At 42.1% G+C, this 18,461-nt stretch overlaps 1 protein-coding gene across 4 annotated transcripts in view; it reads left to right on the top strand.

Annotated features, from left to right (window-relative positions):
• The window catches only part of RAI14 (retinoic acid induced 14), a 146,530-nt gene that overhangs the window by 57,325 nt on the left and 70,744 nt on the right, over positions 1–18,461 (top strand). The window contains exon 1 of one of the 4 annotated variants that reach the window (XM_045038223.1): positions 6,235–6,571. The exons of the other annotated variants lie outside the window; for them this stretch is intronic. The gene's annotated coding sequence lies outside the window, so the exon portion shown is untranslated. Of the gene's footprint in view, positions 1–6,234; positions 6,572–18,461 lie in introns of those variants that run through there. 4 annotated transcript variants of the gene reach the window in all.

Below are 18,461 nucleotides of genomic sequence, written 5' to 3'. Positions count from 1 at the left end.
CTATGTTTTTAATCTATATTTACAAGGATTTTACATCATGCCCGGCTCTGGGCTTAAAGAGGGGTTTGGCAGCTGGTTTCATGGTTACTGGCCAGCCTGTGGGGAGGGTCATGAAGCAGGCTCAAATAAGTCCCTGCTGCCTGCTGCACCTGAGCAGGACGCAAAATATTGCCCATGTGACAAATCAGGGCCTCATATTCAAAATGTCTGTCTTTATGCCTTGGATTTGTGGCCATTATTTAAATCACCTCTTATTTTCTCTGCCAATCTAAGTATCTTTGTGTGTTTTTTCTTGACGCTTTTCTTTTAATGTTTATTTCTTTTGGGAGAGAGTGAGCGAGTGAGCACGCGAGCGTGTGAGTGTGCATCCCAAGGAGGCCCCGTGCTATGAGAGCAGAGCCCGATGTGGCGCTCGATCTTATGGACTGTGAAATCGTGACGGAAGTTGAAATCCAGAACTCAGATGCTTAACCGACTGAGCCACCCAGGTGCCCCTCTCCTGGACACTTCTGACTGCTCTAGAGAAAGCTAGAGCACCTTTAGGTGCCCCCTCCCCAAAGTGACTTTCATGCATGCCGTGCAGCCTATATAGTAAATCAGATTTTTCCAACTAGACCCTCTGTTATGGGCTAAATTTTACACCCCCTGATAATTCATATGTTGAAGCCCGCCCACCCCCAGTAGTTCTGAAGGTGACTGTATTAGGACCTTTGAAAGGGTGAGTAGGTTAAAATGAAGCCTTTAGCCTGGACCCTAACCCAGTCTGACTGGTTTCAGAAATTTGGACACATGAAGAGACAGCAGGGGTACACAGGCATATAGAAAAGACCATGGCGGACACCGTGAAAAGGTGGCCAATGCAAGCCACGGAGAGGAGCCTCCGAAGAAACCAAACCTGCTGGCTTCTTAATCTTGGATTTTTCAGCCTCCAGAACTGAAAGAAAATTTATTGGTTAAGCCACCCAGTCTGTAGAATTTATGGCAGCTTTAGTAAACATGCCCTCGAATTTTAATGAAAGTTTGTAAAGCCATGTTTATACGATGTGGAAACAACCAGATAAATACAAACTTAATTTTACTTTTATAGGTCAGCTGTACAGGGTAGTGATGATCTGTAGTAGTTATGGCTCTCTAGAGGACCAGAACCAATAACACCTCTTCCTCTCCGTCTGCCTATCTAGAGATTCTTTTCATTTTTTTCTATTAAAAAAATTTTTTTTAAGGTTTGTTTATTTTTGAGAGACAGAGTGTGAGTGGAGGAGGGTCAGAGAGATCCAGAGACACAGAATCTGAAGCAGGCTCCAGGCTCTGAGCTGTCAGCATAGAGCCCAACGCAGGACCTGAACCCACAAGCTGTGAGATCATGACCCAAGTCGAAGTCAGACACTTAACCAACTGAGCCATCCAGGTGCCCCTGCCTATCTAGAGATTCTAAGCAATTGGTTAACACACTTATGGGACTGGCAAGTTCAAAATCTACAGGGCAGGCCAGCAGTCTGGAAAAACAGGTTAGAGTTATTACATTTTTTAAAATATTTATTTTGAGAGAGGGAGGGAGGGAGGGAGAGGGGAGAGGCAGGGACAGAGAAAGAAGAAGATACAGAATCTGAAGCAGGCTCCAGACTCTGAGCTGTCAGCACAGAGCCCGACGTGAGGCTGGAACTCATGAATCGAGAGATCATGACCTGAGCTGAAGTCAGATGCTCAACGTACTGAGTCACCCAGGCTCCCCGTGGAGTTATTACATTTTCTTTTTTTTTTTTTAACGTTTTATTTATTTTTGAGACAGAGAGAGACAGAGCATGAATGGAGGAGGGGCAGAGAGAGAGGGAGACACAGAATTGGAAGCAGCCTCCAGGCTCTGAGCCATCAGCACAGAGCCCGACGCGGGGCTCGAACTCACGGACCGCGAGATCTTGACCTGAGCTGAAGTCGGACGCTTAACCGACTGAGCCACCCAGGTGCCCCGAGTTATTACATTTTCAAGTCTGGTGTCAGAATTAGTCTTGGGGGGCATCCCAGTCTTGTCTTTTGTGGTCTTCAGTTTATTGGATGCAGCCCATCCATATTCTGGAGAGTAATCTGCTTCAAAATCTGCTGATTTAAATGTTGATCACATCCAAGAAATACCTTCACAGCAATATCTAGACTGGTATTTGACTAAATATGTGGGTGCCAGAGCCTAGCCAAGTCGACACATAAAGTTAACCATCGCATGGTGTTAATGCAAATGTGGTAGCTGGGCTCACTTTATAAGTAAAAAAAAGTGGGATTTTAGAAGGTGATTTGATAAAAGCTCACGTTCAAGTAGAGGTATTAATAATAATCATGTGCTTTTACATATATAGCCTCACTTGATGCTTTCAACCAAGCTTTTGTTTTAATAAATGAGTGAATTGAACACACATTCAATCATAGTGTACTCATTACCTCTACATTTCTGTTGATGGTACAAGCATTAAACGTGACGTCAAGTGTGGACTCCATTGTATTTACACAATGCTTCAGAATTTCAACACTTCCTATACTACTTGTTCATAAATCACTTGCTCTATGCTTTTTTGCCTGCGTATCTTCAGCAGAATATAGAAGAACGATGAGACCTATAGTTTAGTTTTTTTGGGGGGCGTGGGGGGTGGATTTTGCATCATAATCCTACTTTGCTACCGTGGGAATTCCTGCATAAAAATCTAGGACTGTAGTTGAGGTACTGTTTGAATTTTACTTTTCTTCTGTTACTTCTGTCCATTCGATTGAAGCTTAGAAAAGTTGCCATCTATTAAATTGAAGCTCCCTTTCTGAGGCAGGAGGCTAAGGCAGAATGGTGAGGTGGGGTCTCCTAGGTAACCAGACTTAGCACAAATGCCCTCCTTTTAACAGGGCCTGGGTCTATTTAAAACGTGTTGGTAACTGTTAAAGAAGAAACCATTAAACCACCCCTCCCCCTACCATCTTCATTGTGATTTAAATCAATCCCTACTACTTTTCATTCTTGCGCAAAACTAATTAACACACTAATTATTTAGAGTGCTTTAAAACCAGGTGACAGGGCTCCCCTTTCTCTAGAAGTATTGACATTTTTCTTTAGGAGCAAATGGAAATATATTTATGGGCAGTTTGCAAAAGGATTCAAATCATTTAGAAATAACACCACTTTTTTGAAACTCTTTGTTTCCTATCAGTGTCTGTGATTTAGGGATCATGGAAATAAATTTTGGATTTATATAAACCAAGTAGCTTCCAAGAATATAAGACTTGAATTACTTAATGCAGATTACTTAAAGAAATTAGAAGAAAATGGAATTGAATATTCATTATATCTTTGAAAGAAGGAAGGCATTCTGAGCCTAGAAGCAATAGAAAGAATCACAAAGTACACTTAAATTAGCTTAAATTCACCGGGTATTAGATGGACATGAGGGCACACTGCCCCTCCCCACCTCCCATTAGTAGGCAAAGAACAGACCCAGAAAATATTTGTGGGAAAAATGGCCATCAGTCTTTATTATTGTCAACCCATCAACTCAATTCAAAACAATCAGAGGACACCCAAAGACGATTCACAGCCAGTAACTGAACACGTTGAATGTGTTCTCAACTTGCCAGTAATCAAACCCTGTAGGTTAAAATCAAATGCCAAAAACAATATGGTCAAAGAAATGTGAGATCTGATCAGATAATTGATGATATTATTCTTAAAAGTCTTAGGTATAGTAACGGTATTTTTAAAAAATCCTTATCTTTTAGGGATATACACTGGAATATTGAGAGATGAAATTATATGATGTCTGGAATTTGCTTCAAAGTTTCTAGGTTGGGAAGGAAGGGAAATGAATGAAGGCATAGATGCAGACAAGGGAGGACATGAGCCGGTATTTGTTAAGGCTGGGTGATGTTTACATGGGGATTCATTATATTCTTTTCTGTTTTTTAGTTTGAATTAAGAAAAAAATTTGCAATTTTTTTATAATAAAAAGTTAAAAAACCCAAAGATCAAATTAACTTGAAGCAAGAGGAAACCACACATTATGTGCTTTCTAATGGAAGTACGCAGCCCCTCCCATGAAGTATTTATTGCTGCCCCCAAATTGAATTTAGAGGAAATAAGGACATAGAGGAACATGTTAAATGTTCTAGTGGTATTCAGTTAGTATAAACTCTGTAGGTCAGTGACCTCATTTCTGAACTAGTAAATTAAAGAAAAACATGGTAGGAGGGGAGGAGAATTTACAAATTAAGAGACTTGAAGGGACAGAGCCACCATTTACAATGCAGAAAACTTGTTTGTATTTTGAGTCCAAAAAACCAAAAAAAATTTGAGATGATGGGGACTTTGGATGTTTGCTGCATTTAGGCATTGCCCTAATTTTCTAAGATATGATATGGTATTGTGTTCATATTCTAAAACAAAGTTCTTACTGTGTAGAGCCATGCTGAAATATTTATTGAAGCTGTGTTATGTGGTCTGGGATTGACCATAGATGATCTGAGGAAGGAAGTATTTAGGGTGGGAATATAAATGAAATGAGACAGCCATCAGTTGGTAGTCATTGAAGAGGATGATAAGTTACTTTCTTTACTCTTGGATATGTTTAAATATTTCCGTAATATTAAAAAAAACTGCATGCTTTTGCCCATTGTTATATTACTTGAACATTTTCTACAGGATGATACCCAATGGCCTTGCACTTTTCTAGTGTGCTTTGTGGAAAACAGTCTTATCGAAGATAGTTTTGAGAATGATATGCACAAATATGTTTCTGGCTGTGTGCTTTATAGCCCCTTCCTGAAAATAACTTAAATGCTAAGCAACAAAAGAATGTTAATTTTTTCCAAATAACTTATGGAATTTTATATGTCCTATAAAATGACAAGTTATTGCCCTACAAAGTTGTTTTTAATTATATGAGTAAAAGAAAACAGGACAAAAGTCAGTTTACTGGAAAAGAAATACTTGGGAAAGTTGACCAACAGGAAATAAAGCTCAATGTTTAACTTTGTTTTTAGGAGAGTATCAAATTATGGGTATGGATGTTCCTCATCTCTTTCTATAGTTTTCTGTTGTTATATTTTGTTTTTTAAATCTTATGGGGCGCCTGGGTGGCTCAGTCTGTTGGGCGTCCGACTTCAGCTCAGGTCATGATTTCGCAGGCTGTGAGTTCGAGCCCCGCGTTGGGCTCCGTGCTGATGGCTCAGAGCCTGGAGCCTGCTTTGGACTCTGTGTCTCCCTCTCTCTCTGCCCCTCCCCTGCTCATGCTCTGTCTCTCTCACTCTCAAAAGTGAATAAATGTTAAAAGAAAAAAAAATCTTAAGCATAGGGGTGCCTGGGTGGCTCAGTCGGTTGAGTGTCCGACTTAGGCTCAGGTCATGATCTTGCCGTTTGTGAGTTCAAGACCTGTGTCGGGCTCTGTGCTGACAGCTCAGACCCTGGAGCCTGCTTCAGATTCTGTGTCTCCTCCTCACTCTGCCCCTCCCATGCTCATGCTCTATCTCTCTCTGTCTCTCAATAATAAATAAATGTTAAGAAAAAAAAGTTAAAAAAAATCTCAAACATAAAAATATGTAATGTTGTAGATTGAGACAATATACCCACATGTATTTAAACTACATTATTTATCTTCACCTAAAACAAGCATATTTTGTTAAAGTAATATTTGTGGGGTTATTTTATATTTTAAGTGAATGGTCAATTATTTTGCAATTGTATGCTCCAGATAAACTCTTGTAGGAGACACTGTATTTGCATATTTATACATTTACTTATTTATTTTAGAACACGCGAGAGAAAATAGCCCCAGTGCTTTTGACCTGTGGGAGGTTTTGTGTTTTCTGACCTGTCTACACAGAGGTTGGCAGGGTTGTCTTACCTACTCCTTTTCTGTTTTCCAGTCTCTTGGCACTGAACTGCCTAAGTGCTTCCCTCTTGCAGGATTTTAAAAGAAATACATATATTTTTAATGTTTATTTCTTTTTGCAAGAGAGAGAGAGACAGAGAGACAGAGACACAGGATCTGAAGCAGGCTCCAGGCTCTGAGCTGTCAGCAAAGAGCCTGATGCAGGGCTCGAACCCATGAACCGCAAGATCATAACCTGAGCTGAAGTCAGAGGCTTAACCAACTGAGTCACCCAGGCGCCCCCCTCTGCAGGATTAAAATGAAAAAGGAAGAAAGAAAAAGAAAGAAATAGCCAGCAACATCTTACAAAGAGTTCGGGAAAACAAATTTAAGGAAATGACTAGTTAAGTCACAGATGCTCTGGTAATCTTTCTTTGTGAACTTTGTCTCTTCTGTGTTGACAGAAGGCACTTGAAAGCACTAGGATCACATGGGCCGGGTGATGTTTGCACAGGTTCAAAGCAAGAAAGGTTAGGATTCAACCCAAGTGACTAAGGACCTAACGTCCAGGAGTCCAGACATGACCAGGGTGGCCACGTTGTGCTAAAGGACTAAAAGTGGGGGTGGGGGAGTAGTGGAGCGAATGCCTCACCCTCCCTCTCTTTTCTGCCTCTTCACTTTGTGGTAAGGAGGGAACCACAGGCCCCAAGGTGGAGGTGTCTCCTGAAGCAGTGTTGGTAAGAAAAAGCCCGACACGTGTGCTAAGGGACAGTCAGCCTTCCGGGGACTGCCCCAGAGGCCTGTAGTCAGTGAAGGTGGGATCTGGGCTTGGGGGATGGGGTTCTCTGTCTACTCTACAGTAACGCTAAGCTATAGCCTGTGGACCAGTGAGCAGGACGTGTCTCACTCTAGAAATAACCAGAAAAATCTGGCCCATGGATTGGATGGTATAGTGGCTATAGTGGTAGTACTGGGCGTGTTGAAGTCTTATTGCTATTTTTACTGACACAGTTCTTCTGAGACTCACCGTACAAAGTGCTAGCACTTGCTGCTAATTTTGCAAAATATTTACACAGCTTTATATTTTAAAGTTATTAATAGAGCCTTCTTTGGTACTTGGAAGATTTTTCTTCCTGCTCTCTAGGAACAGTGATAATAAGGCTGTAACTGACACCTAGACCAAGCTATTATTGATTTCCTCTGCATCCGCTTAACCGTCCTGCACTTGAGAGCCCGCAGTAACTCCTCTGTGTTTAGAAGCTTCCATGTGGCTTGTGCTTGCTTTTCTGTAACACAAGCCATTTGTCTCCGTTTCGTTGTCTGAAGTGTGTGTTGCTTAAAACAAAACAAAACAACAGCAAAAATCCTGTTTGTTTTATTATACTTAATTTCCAGGACTCTTAGAAGTCAGTTGGGTGGGGGGGGGGGGTTGGTGAATAGGAGAACAAGATGCCATGAGGAATCTGAGGCCTAGGAAGGTAAAGGAAATTTTCCAGAATCACACAGGCACCCAGAATTTAACTTTCCTGAGCACAGGGCCTTTGTAACTCTTGTGCATAACTCTGTCCAGTGCAAAGAAGTTGCTCAATAAATATCTACTGAGTGAATGAAAGAATGGGCCAAGCCAGATTCTGAGCCCACGCCTAACTCAGTACTGTAATGCCCCTGTTGCACACATGCATTTAACTGTATTCAAGATGCAGCTGAGCTATTGAACTGTCTCAAGTCCATGAGGCATGACTTTGAAAGGGTCTTTATTTCTTCATCCATGCCAGGCGGACTCTCCCATTCCTGTCTCTTCACAACGTGCAATTTCCATAAACTTCCAGAGGTGAATCTAGTTTAAGTCTTCTTCCTTTTCCCCAGTGCAACTTGACCCTGACTCTTAGCCCTTGAAGTAAAGGGAGAGGTGGGGTATCTTGCTCTTTCACCCCTTTTTCCCCTTCGTCATCTGGGGTCTAGTGCCCCTCCCCCAGGTTGGAAACAGAAAAGAAGCACTGGGGGTAAGGAGGGAAGGCAAACCTGTCTACACTTTGCTGCGTGTGGATGCTGTCCTTGAGACTGTGTCTTGGGCTGGCAGCTGGCTCAGTACATCCCCGGTCTCTGCTCCCTGCCTCAGGGAGGGGGTCTGCCTCTGGCTGGACCTTTCCTAACCCTTCTCTCTACCCTCTTGCTGGTGGGGACCTCTTACCCCATGGCAACCATCTTGGTTAGGTATCAGCCAGCTGGTTCGAGTCAGGCTTCATAGCGTGGTGTTCATTTGAGTCCCCGGAAGCTTACTTGACCTGCCTCTCCAAACTGTGGGTGTGTTGGCTTCTTCCCTGATGTCACCGCCCTCCTCTTCTACCTTCCTTCCTTTCTCTCCAGTTCTCTTTTCTCCTGTTCAGAAGGACATGGGGGAAATCAGCCAATCCACTGTGTCAGTAAGTGGCAACCGGTGAAAGAGATGTTGGTCTTTGTTCTTGCAGGTACCCCCAGTCTCTCTGTGTGATCACTCGATAACCGTACCAATTGGTGGGCGAGGGAGTGAGCTGGAAAGGCTGTGTACCTGGAAGAATAAGTGTTGCCCTCTCCTTAAGGGACTCTTACACCCCCACATCCCCCCACTCTGCCCAATGTTCTAATGGAGACTAGGAAGCTGATATTAACCGGGCTGGCTCTGTTACCTTGGGGGAAGTATAGGGCCCCAATTTTATTAGAAGCTGGGTCAGTTCTCTGCCTCAGCAGTGGGCTTTGGTCTCTAATGCTGAGGTGGTAGGAGAAATTATACCAAGATTTTATCATGACACTTAGACATTAAAGGCATTTTAGTAGAAGGAAAAGCACATATGTTGAGTTACATCGTAAGTTGTCTGAAGGATTAAAAAAATTGTAATCTTATGAACTGGGGAGATGAGCTGGTAGGCTAGGAATATTCCAGCAGCATTTGTGCATTATTTCATTTATTCTTGAAAATACACTATACTATACCAACACGAATGTTCAAAGATGTTCAAGACAGAGCTGTTTATAACCACGTAAACCTGCTAACATTACTGTTACCATTTTAGCTATTAAAAACCTTTGATGGAGCTCTTTACTGATATAGGGAAATGTTCAGCATATATTACCTGGTAAGAAAAGTAGCTTACAGAGCATAAGTTTTGCTGTATGTGTAGAAAAAAATTGGGCAAATACAAAAAATTAATAGGGTTATTATTCTTGAAAGCTATTCTACTTCATTTTTACCCTTCTGTAGTTTATGAACTTTTTAAAATAAGGAATCTTCTTTACATGTGTAAAAATGTTTTAGAAGAATTGTACAATTAATGAAAACTTAGAAAAAATATATACTTGTATCAGCTCTTTTGTCTTTCAGGTGTCTTACGTCCTTAATTACTGATGATTTTTTTTTTTAACATTTTATAGTTTCCGAACAGTAAAGCTTCTAGTTTTTTTTTCCCCTTACTTGACCTACTAAGTATTACTTCATTCCACAATCTGGCTTATATTTCAACAACTGGATGTCCTAAATATTATTTGGCATTTATAAATGCATGTGGTAATTTGGAAAAATGCCTTTATTAAATGTAAATCTTCCAAGTAACTTTAAAAATCTAGCCTTCGGTTTGAAGACTAGAAAACATGAATGCTCTTAACTTGTAGAAAGAGCTTCCAAAAGCTATCTGTCTTATATCCTGACTATTTTGTAATTTAATGGAATCACTAAAATGTTTCAGGGAAATTATTTCCACAGGGTTGAAGTGCCTACAGCTTCATAAATCAGAACGGAGGTTTAGCAGGCAAAGAAATAATGGCATCATAGATCTGTGTCTCTTAGTCTAGACAGTTGAATATCAGCCTCTAAGCTCTGTGGGTTAGGAACCTGCCTTGGGGGTCTAACTTCCTGTGATACTTCTAGGCCTAGCACAGAGCAAGGTGTATGGTACAGGTGTTCATGATAGCAGCAAACATTTAGTTAGCACTTACTGTGTGCAAGGCACATCATCTGTGGTTTTCACACATTATCTTGTTTTACCCACATAATGGCTCTCTGGGATAGGTGGTTTTTAACCTCTTCTGAAGGGATAAGGACAGATCTGGGGTATGCATAGTCATGTGTGAGAAATCTAAGTATTTTTTATGCCAAGCTGGCCTAAAATTCCATAGTTACGGACTCACTTTGGAAAGCCTTTTGATTGGGTGAAATTCAGGTTAAATTAGAGTATATTCATAAAAGTCTGTGTACAGTGTGGGTTTGGCACGAAAGCTCCTTAGTGTTACATGAAAAATTTTCTCAGTAAGAATTTTTTGTGTGTCACATTTTACTTTATTGTATAAAATCTGCAGAATCCCGTTTATGTGCTAAGTATTATAAGCCATATGGTCAGAATACTAAATAGAACAATTCAGAGGCAGGATAAGCACAGAAATCATTCTAACATAGTGCAGGATGTGCTGGGGGGTGGGTGTACTGGCATCTAAGCTGGGCTTGACCTAAGGCAAGTAGAACTAGCCTAATATTTTGGAGGCAGGTCCTGAGAATGGTTTGGTTTTTATAAATACTATGAGGAATCATGGGGTTATCTGAATTAATACCTGTCATTCATTCCAAGGAGATCACCACCTCCCAGCAGAGTGTTTATGTAAGGACACTGTATTGGAGGAACATATGGGGTCTTACGTTTTGAAACTTGGAGTGTAAAAGTTTAGTTGAGGGGCGCCCGGATGGCTCAGTCGGTTGAGCGCCTGACTCTTAATTTCAGCCCAGGTCACGATCCCAGGTTCGTGGGATTGGGCACCGCATTCGGCTCCGTGCTGAGCATGGAGCCTGCCTGGGGTTCCTGTCTGTCCCCCTCTGCCCCTCTTGCTGTGCTCTCTCTCAATCTTAAATAAACAAATATTTAGTATAGAACGGCAGCAGTCAACCTTGCATTCTTGTTTTCTTTTTTTTTTTTTAATTTTTTTTTTCAACGTTTATTTATTTTTGGGACAGAGAGAGAGCATGAACGGGGGAGGGGCAGAAAGAGAGGGAGACACAGAATCGGAAACAGGCTCCAGGCTCTGAGCCATCAGCCCAGAGCCTGACGCGGGGCTCGAACTCACGGACCGCGAGATCGTGACCTGGCTGAAGTCGGACGCTTAACCGACTGCGCCACCCAGGCGCCCCTCATTCTTGTTTTCCAGGTCCAAGTGTGTATTTTACATCTTCATTGTTTGATAGCCACATCAACGACTTTTCTCCTTGCTATGTAATGTGTATCAACCAAAATTTCTAGATTCTTGTATTCTTATTTTATCGATGTCTTAGTTAATCGGACCGTGTCTTTGAAAAGTCTTAAAGGAGCATTTAAGTAAGGGCACATTGGGTTCCTGCGTGTTTGAGAACGTGTTCATGTTTTCCGCACAGCCAAAGGACTGTTGGTCAGATAAAATTCTGTATGTCGCTTGATTCCTCTCAGAAATCTGATGGCGGTAGCCCATTGTTTTCTGGTGTTTAAAGTTTTGGAGAAATGTGAGCGGCCTGACTTGGGGAGCCTTTGAAAATAACCTGTTTTCTATCTGGATGGCAATAGAGTTTTTTTCTCTATCCTTCAAATTAAAAAAATAGGGACAAAATGTGTCTAGAGATGCTGGTCTCTTCTCTCCCGCCCCCGCACCCCCCACTAATTCTAGCTGCTACTTAGAGACTCATTTAACTTTATAGTTAAGCTTTTCTTTATTTCATAGTAGTTTGCTTTTATTATTTCTTAATTTTGCTCAGATTTCTACATCATGTATTAAGTTGCTTGGGTCCCCTTTTTTTTTATATCTTTTTTCCTCTCCTTCTTACTGTCTTTTTTCTTTTCCTTTGAGTCAAATTTGTCTTTTACTTTAATTTCAAATTTCCTAGATTCCTCAGTCTTCTCTTCACCATTTCCAACACATTTTAAATTTGGCATCTCCACGTAGTCTTCTTTGATTCCAGACTGTTCTATAGAGAAGTTTCATAGACATTTTTCTCTCGAATCTAGCTGAAAGCACACATTAGGAAACCTCTCTGGTTTCGTAAAGACCAATTCCGTTACAGGAATAAATGTGCTCTGATTCTCAAAGACGTTCTCTTCCTTTGGACTGCGGGAGCTTTTCTTAGGGCCTGTGCCGTTTCTCTCAGCTAATATCTATAGAGGAGAAGGCTGTGATCATTGGGAACTGAGGAAAGAGATGGTTTCTATCAGATATTTTAAGATTCCTATTCAAATATTTCTGACCAAAAAAAGGGGGAGGGGGTGCGGGGAAGCAGAAGGGAAATCTGCCTTTGTCAGTCTCCATTTTGCCGTTCCAGAAGTCTGGTAGCCTGAGGAGGGTGTAAGTCTGAGTGGGACTTTTGGCAGTGGGCAGTTGTCTGTGCCAGAGTTCAGTGAGTGAGTGGCAGCCTCGAGTTCACTGGGGCAGTGTCCCCTTCTTGGCCGGGCGCAGTTGCTTTCCTTAGGCACTGGCCACACGTGCCTGCACGGCTGGTCTCTCATGGTTTTCCATCGTCCTCTCGGCATGTGGGGCACTGCATGGTGACCGACCCTCACCATTACTGTTTGCTGTCTGAGTTAGGTGTGTGGAGTTTTGTTGGGATATCTTCCGGGCATTTTCCTGGAGGGTAAGTGACAGCTTGTCCTTGTCCTTGGTCTATTTGGCCTTTCTTCAAACTTGTCCCATCTGACCTAAAACTAGAAGAAATTCCCCAAAGTTTCTGGCTTGTGGATATCATCTTTCCATGGTTTCCTGTGCAGATACAAACTTTCCATTAATTTTATAGTCTGCAGTTCATTTTAATGGGACACCGATAAATTGTTCAAGATATTAAGACATTGATGAATTTTCCCGGGGTCCAAACCACTTTAGTCACTTGGCTCAGAGGATAGTTGCAGCTGGAACTCCTGGATGTGCATACAGTCTGCAGTGCGTCTCATCTGTGCCGTAGCCACTCAGCAAACCGGGGCTTGCCTGTGGGTGTACATAGTGGAAGTGAACATCAGCCAATCCAAGAGGAAAAGACCCACTGTGCAAACTAACAGAATGGGCATTCCCTCAGGAGTGTGAATAATAACCACATTAGCTCACACTCACTGAATGCTTACTATGTGCCAGACACTGTTCTAAATATTTCGCAAATATTTGGTTCATTCAACTCTCACAACTCTACGAGAGAGGTTAGTCGTAGGATTTCTCATCTTACAAGTGAGGCACACAGGAATTAAGTCACTTGGCCAAGCTCTCACCGGTGGAACTGGGCTATGAATGCAGGCAGTCTGGTTTCCGGGTCCGTGCGTTAAAGCACTATATTATACCGCATTTCGAAAAGTGGGACTGAGGTTGGAGATCTGATAGCGTAAGGAGTTTGGATTTGTTCGAATAAACGGGAGGGAACCAGCTGATGCCTAGCAGTGCGGGTAGGTGGCAAGATTAAAATGTCAAGACAATATTCAAATCGTTGTAGTGGAGAAGAGGGAAGACTATCTTGGGGGAACCATGAGGGCTGGCTACTTCCTTAATATTTTTACCGGCAACATTATTTGAAAAAATTCATTGCTTTGCTGGTGTCTTTTACTCAGGCAAACATTCATTCCCAAACATTTATTCATCACTGGCCACATCAGCCCTTGTGCTAGGTGCCAAGGATGCAGATGTAAAGACCACAGTCCCTGCCCTTGAACTCAGAGTCTATGGGACAGCAGTAGATGGGTACACCAAATGACTTTTAGTAGAACTTATTTCTAAGTGGTAATAAGCTGTACATAACGCATCCTGGAAAATGGAGCTTCAAAATTTCCAAAGCATCCATGTTTTTATTATTATTATTTTATTGTTTTAATAATAAAAGAACTAATTCATTTTAAGTGTGTGTTTAAATTTTTTTTAAGTTTATTTATTTTGAGAGAGAGATAGGGCAAGCAGGGGAGGGGAGGAGAGAGAGGGAGAGAGAGAAGCCCAAGCAGGCTCTGCACCATCAGTGTAGAGCCTGATGCAGGGTTTGAACTCATGAACCATGAGATCATGACCTGGGCTGAAACCAAGAGTTGCATGCTTAACCAACGGAGCCACCCATGCACCCTAATAATTTTGAATATGTGTTTAGACTGCAGATCCCTGACATGTATGTTAAAGTCCAAATCCATAGCCTAAGAAGATGTATTAGAGTTCCATATAATATGCTTGACTAAATTTTCTCCCTTTTAGTGAATTTTCTGTGTGTTCACTTGGCATCTATCTCCATCATAAAATTCTAAGGCAAGACATTTTGACAATTCTAAGGCAATATCCTTTTGTGGGCTCCAAAAGGATAATGAATGAGGCTTCACAAATAAGAACATTGATGAGTTTTCCAAAGTTCTCTGTATTTGCTTGTGTCCTCGGTTTTGGCTTCTCTGTTGGTCTAAGAAGTGTGCAGTAACAGAGTTAAACATTCTTGGGCTTTCTTTTGGGGCCCTCTGTCTTCCAGGGACTGGGGAGATAACAGTGCAAGACAGCCATCAGCAAAATCAGACTGATGATAAACATCACAGCCCCTCATCTTGTGCTCTTAAAAAACGCTGCCCTCTGCCTTTAGATGTCAGGCAGAAATAATTTCTTGGAACCAAATTTTTTCCCCTGTGGGTGGATATTGGAGTTTATTTTGGGTTTGCTATTATTGGAGTGTAGAAAGGCTATAACAGATATGCCCTTTCTTGAGAACTATGAGTTTTGGCATAAATAAATCAGTGGTGTCTCTTGCCTCAAATATATTAAAATATCCAGACTACTTAAAATTAACCTCTGATAACATTAGACAGTGTGCTTAGATGTGTACAGTATTTTGATTATTTAAGTTGCTTTAGAAATTTGGAATGGTAATGATGAGTTGGAACACTGGAAGTTCCCCTCCAAGTTGGAGAAAGTTCTATTTTATTTACTTTTAATTTTTTACTTTTATTTTTTTAAATTTGTTTATTTTAGAGAGTGCAAACTGGGGAGAGGGGCAGAGGGAGAAAGAGAATCTTAAGCAGGCTCCATGCTAAGCGTGGAGCCTGATATGGGGCTTGATCCCGTGGCCCTAGGATCATGACCTGAGCTGAGATCAAGAGTCAGACACTCCACTGACTGAGCCACCCAGGCGCCCCTAGAAAGTTCTAATTTAATGTATCGAGTCATTAAAAAGTATCCAGATATTTATTAGGAGGGTCATTATGGAAGAATATGAAAATTTCTGCCATCAAGTATGAACTGTTAAGAGAGCCAAATATTTTTAAATGTGCTGTTATCTCCTATTGTACAAATGAGGAAATGGAGATGAACAAAGATAAATACCTTCCCCAGGGTTACACAGCTAATAAGTTGTAGAGCTAGGATTTGGACCCAGACACTCAGAATGTAAGCTCTTGGCCCTGCTATATTGCCTCTCTGTAAGAAGACATAAAATGGGAAAACCATGTACTTTGAATGCTAATGTTAAACTTTGTTAAAGTGAAGGGCATGGAACAACGTTCAACCTTGTTAGCAGAGCGATGGCAAGATAAAAATGAGAGGGGCGCCTGGGTGGCGCAGTCGGTTAAGCGTCCGACTTCAGCCAGGTCACTATCTCGCGGTCCGGGAGTTCGAGCCCCGCGTCGGGCTCTGGGCTGATGGCTCAGAGCCTGGAGCCTGTTTCCGATTCTGTGTCTTCCTCTCTCTCTGCCCCTCCCCCGTTCATGCTCTGTCTCTCTCTGTCCCAAAAATAAATAAACGTTGAAAAAAAAAATTAAAAAAAAATGAGAGGAAAAATTACTCGAGTAGTTACAACGTTAGAGGAGGAAAGAATATCTTGAATTCTGGAGCCAAGAGCTTGGCCAGAGCTCCAAGCTTTAGTGTGGGGTGTGGCAGAGGCCAGAGGAAGAGGTGGGCAGAGTGGAATTTAAGGTTTGATGCTAGATTAAGAAGAGCCTTCAATTGTGCATGTGTGTGTTTGGGGGAGGTGGCCAGGGGGAGGGGCACTAAAGAATATGGGGTCTCTTGTTGGCCGTGGACAGCCATAGATGATTTTGCATAGGAAAGTGAGCTAGAGTGGTAGGCAGGAGTAACCAGCAGGGAAGTTGACATGGGAGAAAGGAAGTGGGGGCAACTGGAAGCAGAAAGGCCAGTTAAGAGTTAATGATTTTCTGCTTAAAAAATGTATACCCCCTTTAGCCATTTCTCCCACCCCCAATGAGTAAAGGGGGTATACATTTTTTAAATGTATATTTTGGCGGGGGGCAGGCAGGGGGGGGGGGGACAGAGGATCCGAAGCAGGCTGTGTGCTGACAGCAGAGAGCCCAGTGCAAGACTCAAACCCAAGAACCATGAGATCATAACCAGAGCTGAAGTCAGACGTTCAACCGCCTGAGCCACCCAGGTGCCCCACATTTTTTAAGTAAAAAATAAAAACAAAACAAAGCATAGCTTACTCTCCCTCTTTATCAGGTTAAGCAAACAGACAAACATTATTCCTGTTTTCTGGATGGGCAAGTGAGTCCGGCGTGGTGAGTTGGCTTGGGTGAAATCACACAGTGAAAGGTGCCACTACACAGCGTTTTCTGTTGTAGATTACTAAAGAAAGGAGAACGAAAGGCGGGACTTCTGAGCCGCAGCTCCCTGCTTCCCTGGTCTGCATTGCTTCTCCGTCCTTCATGCTCATTAACTTTGCAGATGCACTGGGCACCAAATAGTTTTCTTCATTTTAAGTTTTTATTTATTTTATTTTGAGAGAGAGAGAGAGAGAGAGAGAGAGAACGAGAACAAGTGGGGGAAGGGCAGAGAGAGGAGGAGAGAGAAGCTCAAGCCTGACTCGGGGCTCAAACTCACAAACTGTGAGATCATGACCTGAGCTGAAACCAAGAGTTGGAAGCTTAACCAACTGAGCCACCCAGGCGCCCCTCTTCATTTAAACATTTTAAAACAAATATGTAAAATGTGAATCTGCTGTAATCTATAGAAATAAGCATTTATATTTATATAAATCTGAATATAAAAGAGCAGTACAAATCAAATGTGGACCTTGTTCCCTCAAATCAGCATCCTGATTTTGGAGAACTTTAACCTGTTCATAAAAACTCCGAGGGGTGCTGGGTGGCTCAGTCTGTGAAGCGTCTGACTTCGGCTCAGGTCACGATATCACAGTTCACTAGTTGGAGCTCACCGTCAGGCTCTATGCTGACAGCTCAGAACCTGGAGCATGCTTTGGATTCTGTGTCTCCCTCTCTCTCTCTGGCCTTCCTCTGCGCATGCTCTCTCTTTCTCTCTCTCTCAAAAATATATATTAAAAAAAAATGCAACTCCTAAGACTGCCTCTGTGCCAGAGCAGGGTTTGAATCAGTAAATTTGAGAGTCATGTTTTATTAGCCCACTTTCTACATAGGAAAGAATGTGGGCAACCAAATACATAGCCAAGTATCTCCAATGTAGGAAAAGGACTTATTTCACATCCTTAAACTTGTAGGAGCAAAATTGTAGTTAAACTAGAACTTAAAAGAGAACTAAAGAACCGGGACAAGAGTTCAAAAGCGTTCCTAAGCATTAAACCACAATTTCGGTACAACACAGCTTGGATGGCATATAAATAGCCGCCTTCTACTTGAATTGAAAGAATATTGGACAAAGATGGTCTCAGTTACTACTTACTATTGCTGTATCACAAATTTGGTGGTGTAAAATATCCTTTGTGTTATGCTCATAGGTGATGGGTCAGGTGTGTGGACGGGATGCAGTAGGACTGGCAACGATGGTTGTCTGTACTTTAAGATGTCAGGGACTCAGTTGGGAGGGTTGAAGCCTGCAGGTCCCTCGCAGCTTGGAGGCTAGAGTCATCTGGATGGACACTTCTTCGTTCACATATATGGCAGAGAAGGGGCTGAGAAGGTCAGATGGTGTGCACTCACCCTGGGACACCTGTACATGGCTTTGCCTGCTCCTAGCATGACGATCGGCAGAGAGTGATGATTCCCAGAAAACCTGATGGAAGTTGCATGACATTTTCTGACCTTTTCATTGAGAGTCAAAGAGCGTCATCTTCGCCACATTCTGTGACAAGCAAATCAGCTCAGAGTCAAGGAGATGGGACGTGGATACCACCTCAAAGAATTGGCATTGGTAATCTGTTTTCCACAGTTAGCAGGGAAATAGGTAAATTAAATCAACAAAATCTCCCTTATCTTTGTTAATTTTTATGTATTTAGTGTTTATTTTTGAGAGAGAGAGACAGAGCATGAACAGGGGAGGGACAGAGAGAGAGAGGGAGACAGACACAGAATCCAAAGCAGGCTCCATGCTCTGAGTTGTCAGCACAGAGCCCAACGCGGGACTCGAACTCCCAAACTGGGAGATTGTGACCTGAGCAGAAGTCGGACGCTTAACTGACTGAGCCACCCAGGCGCCCCTCCCTTAATTATCTTTTTTTTTTGTTAATTAAAGTTTATTTATTTTGAGAGACAGCACACATGCACAGAGAGAGAGAGAGAGACAATCCCAAGCAGGCTCCACACTGACAGCATCTTGGGGCTTGAACTCCAGTCAGATCATAACCTGAACCAAAATCAAATTCAAATGTGAACATTTACTGCCTCCAATTAGAAAGACAAATGGTTTATTAAAAATACCAATAGCTAGGGGCACCTGGGTGGCGCA

The sequence above is a fragment of the Felis catus genome, chromosome A1 (assembly GCF_018350175.1).
Source record: "Felis catus isolate Fca126 chromosome A1, F.catus_Fca126_mat1.0, whole genome shotgun sequence".
Lineage (NCBI taxonomy): Eukaryota > Metazoa > Chordata > Mammalia > Carnivora > Felidae > Felis > Felis catus.
This window is presented reverse-complemented; position numbering and strand designations above follow the sequence as displayed.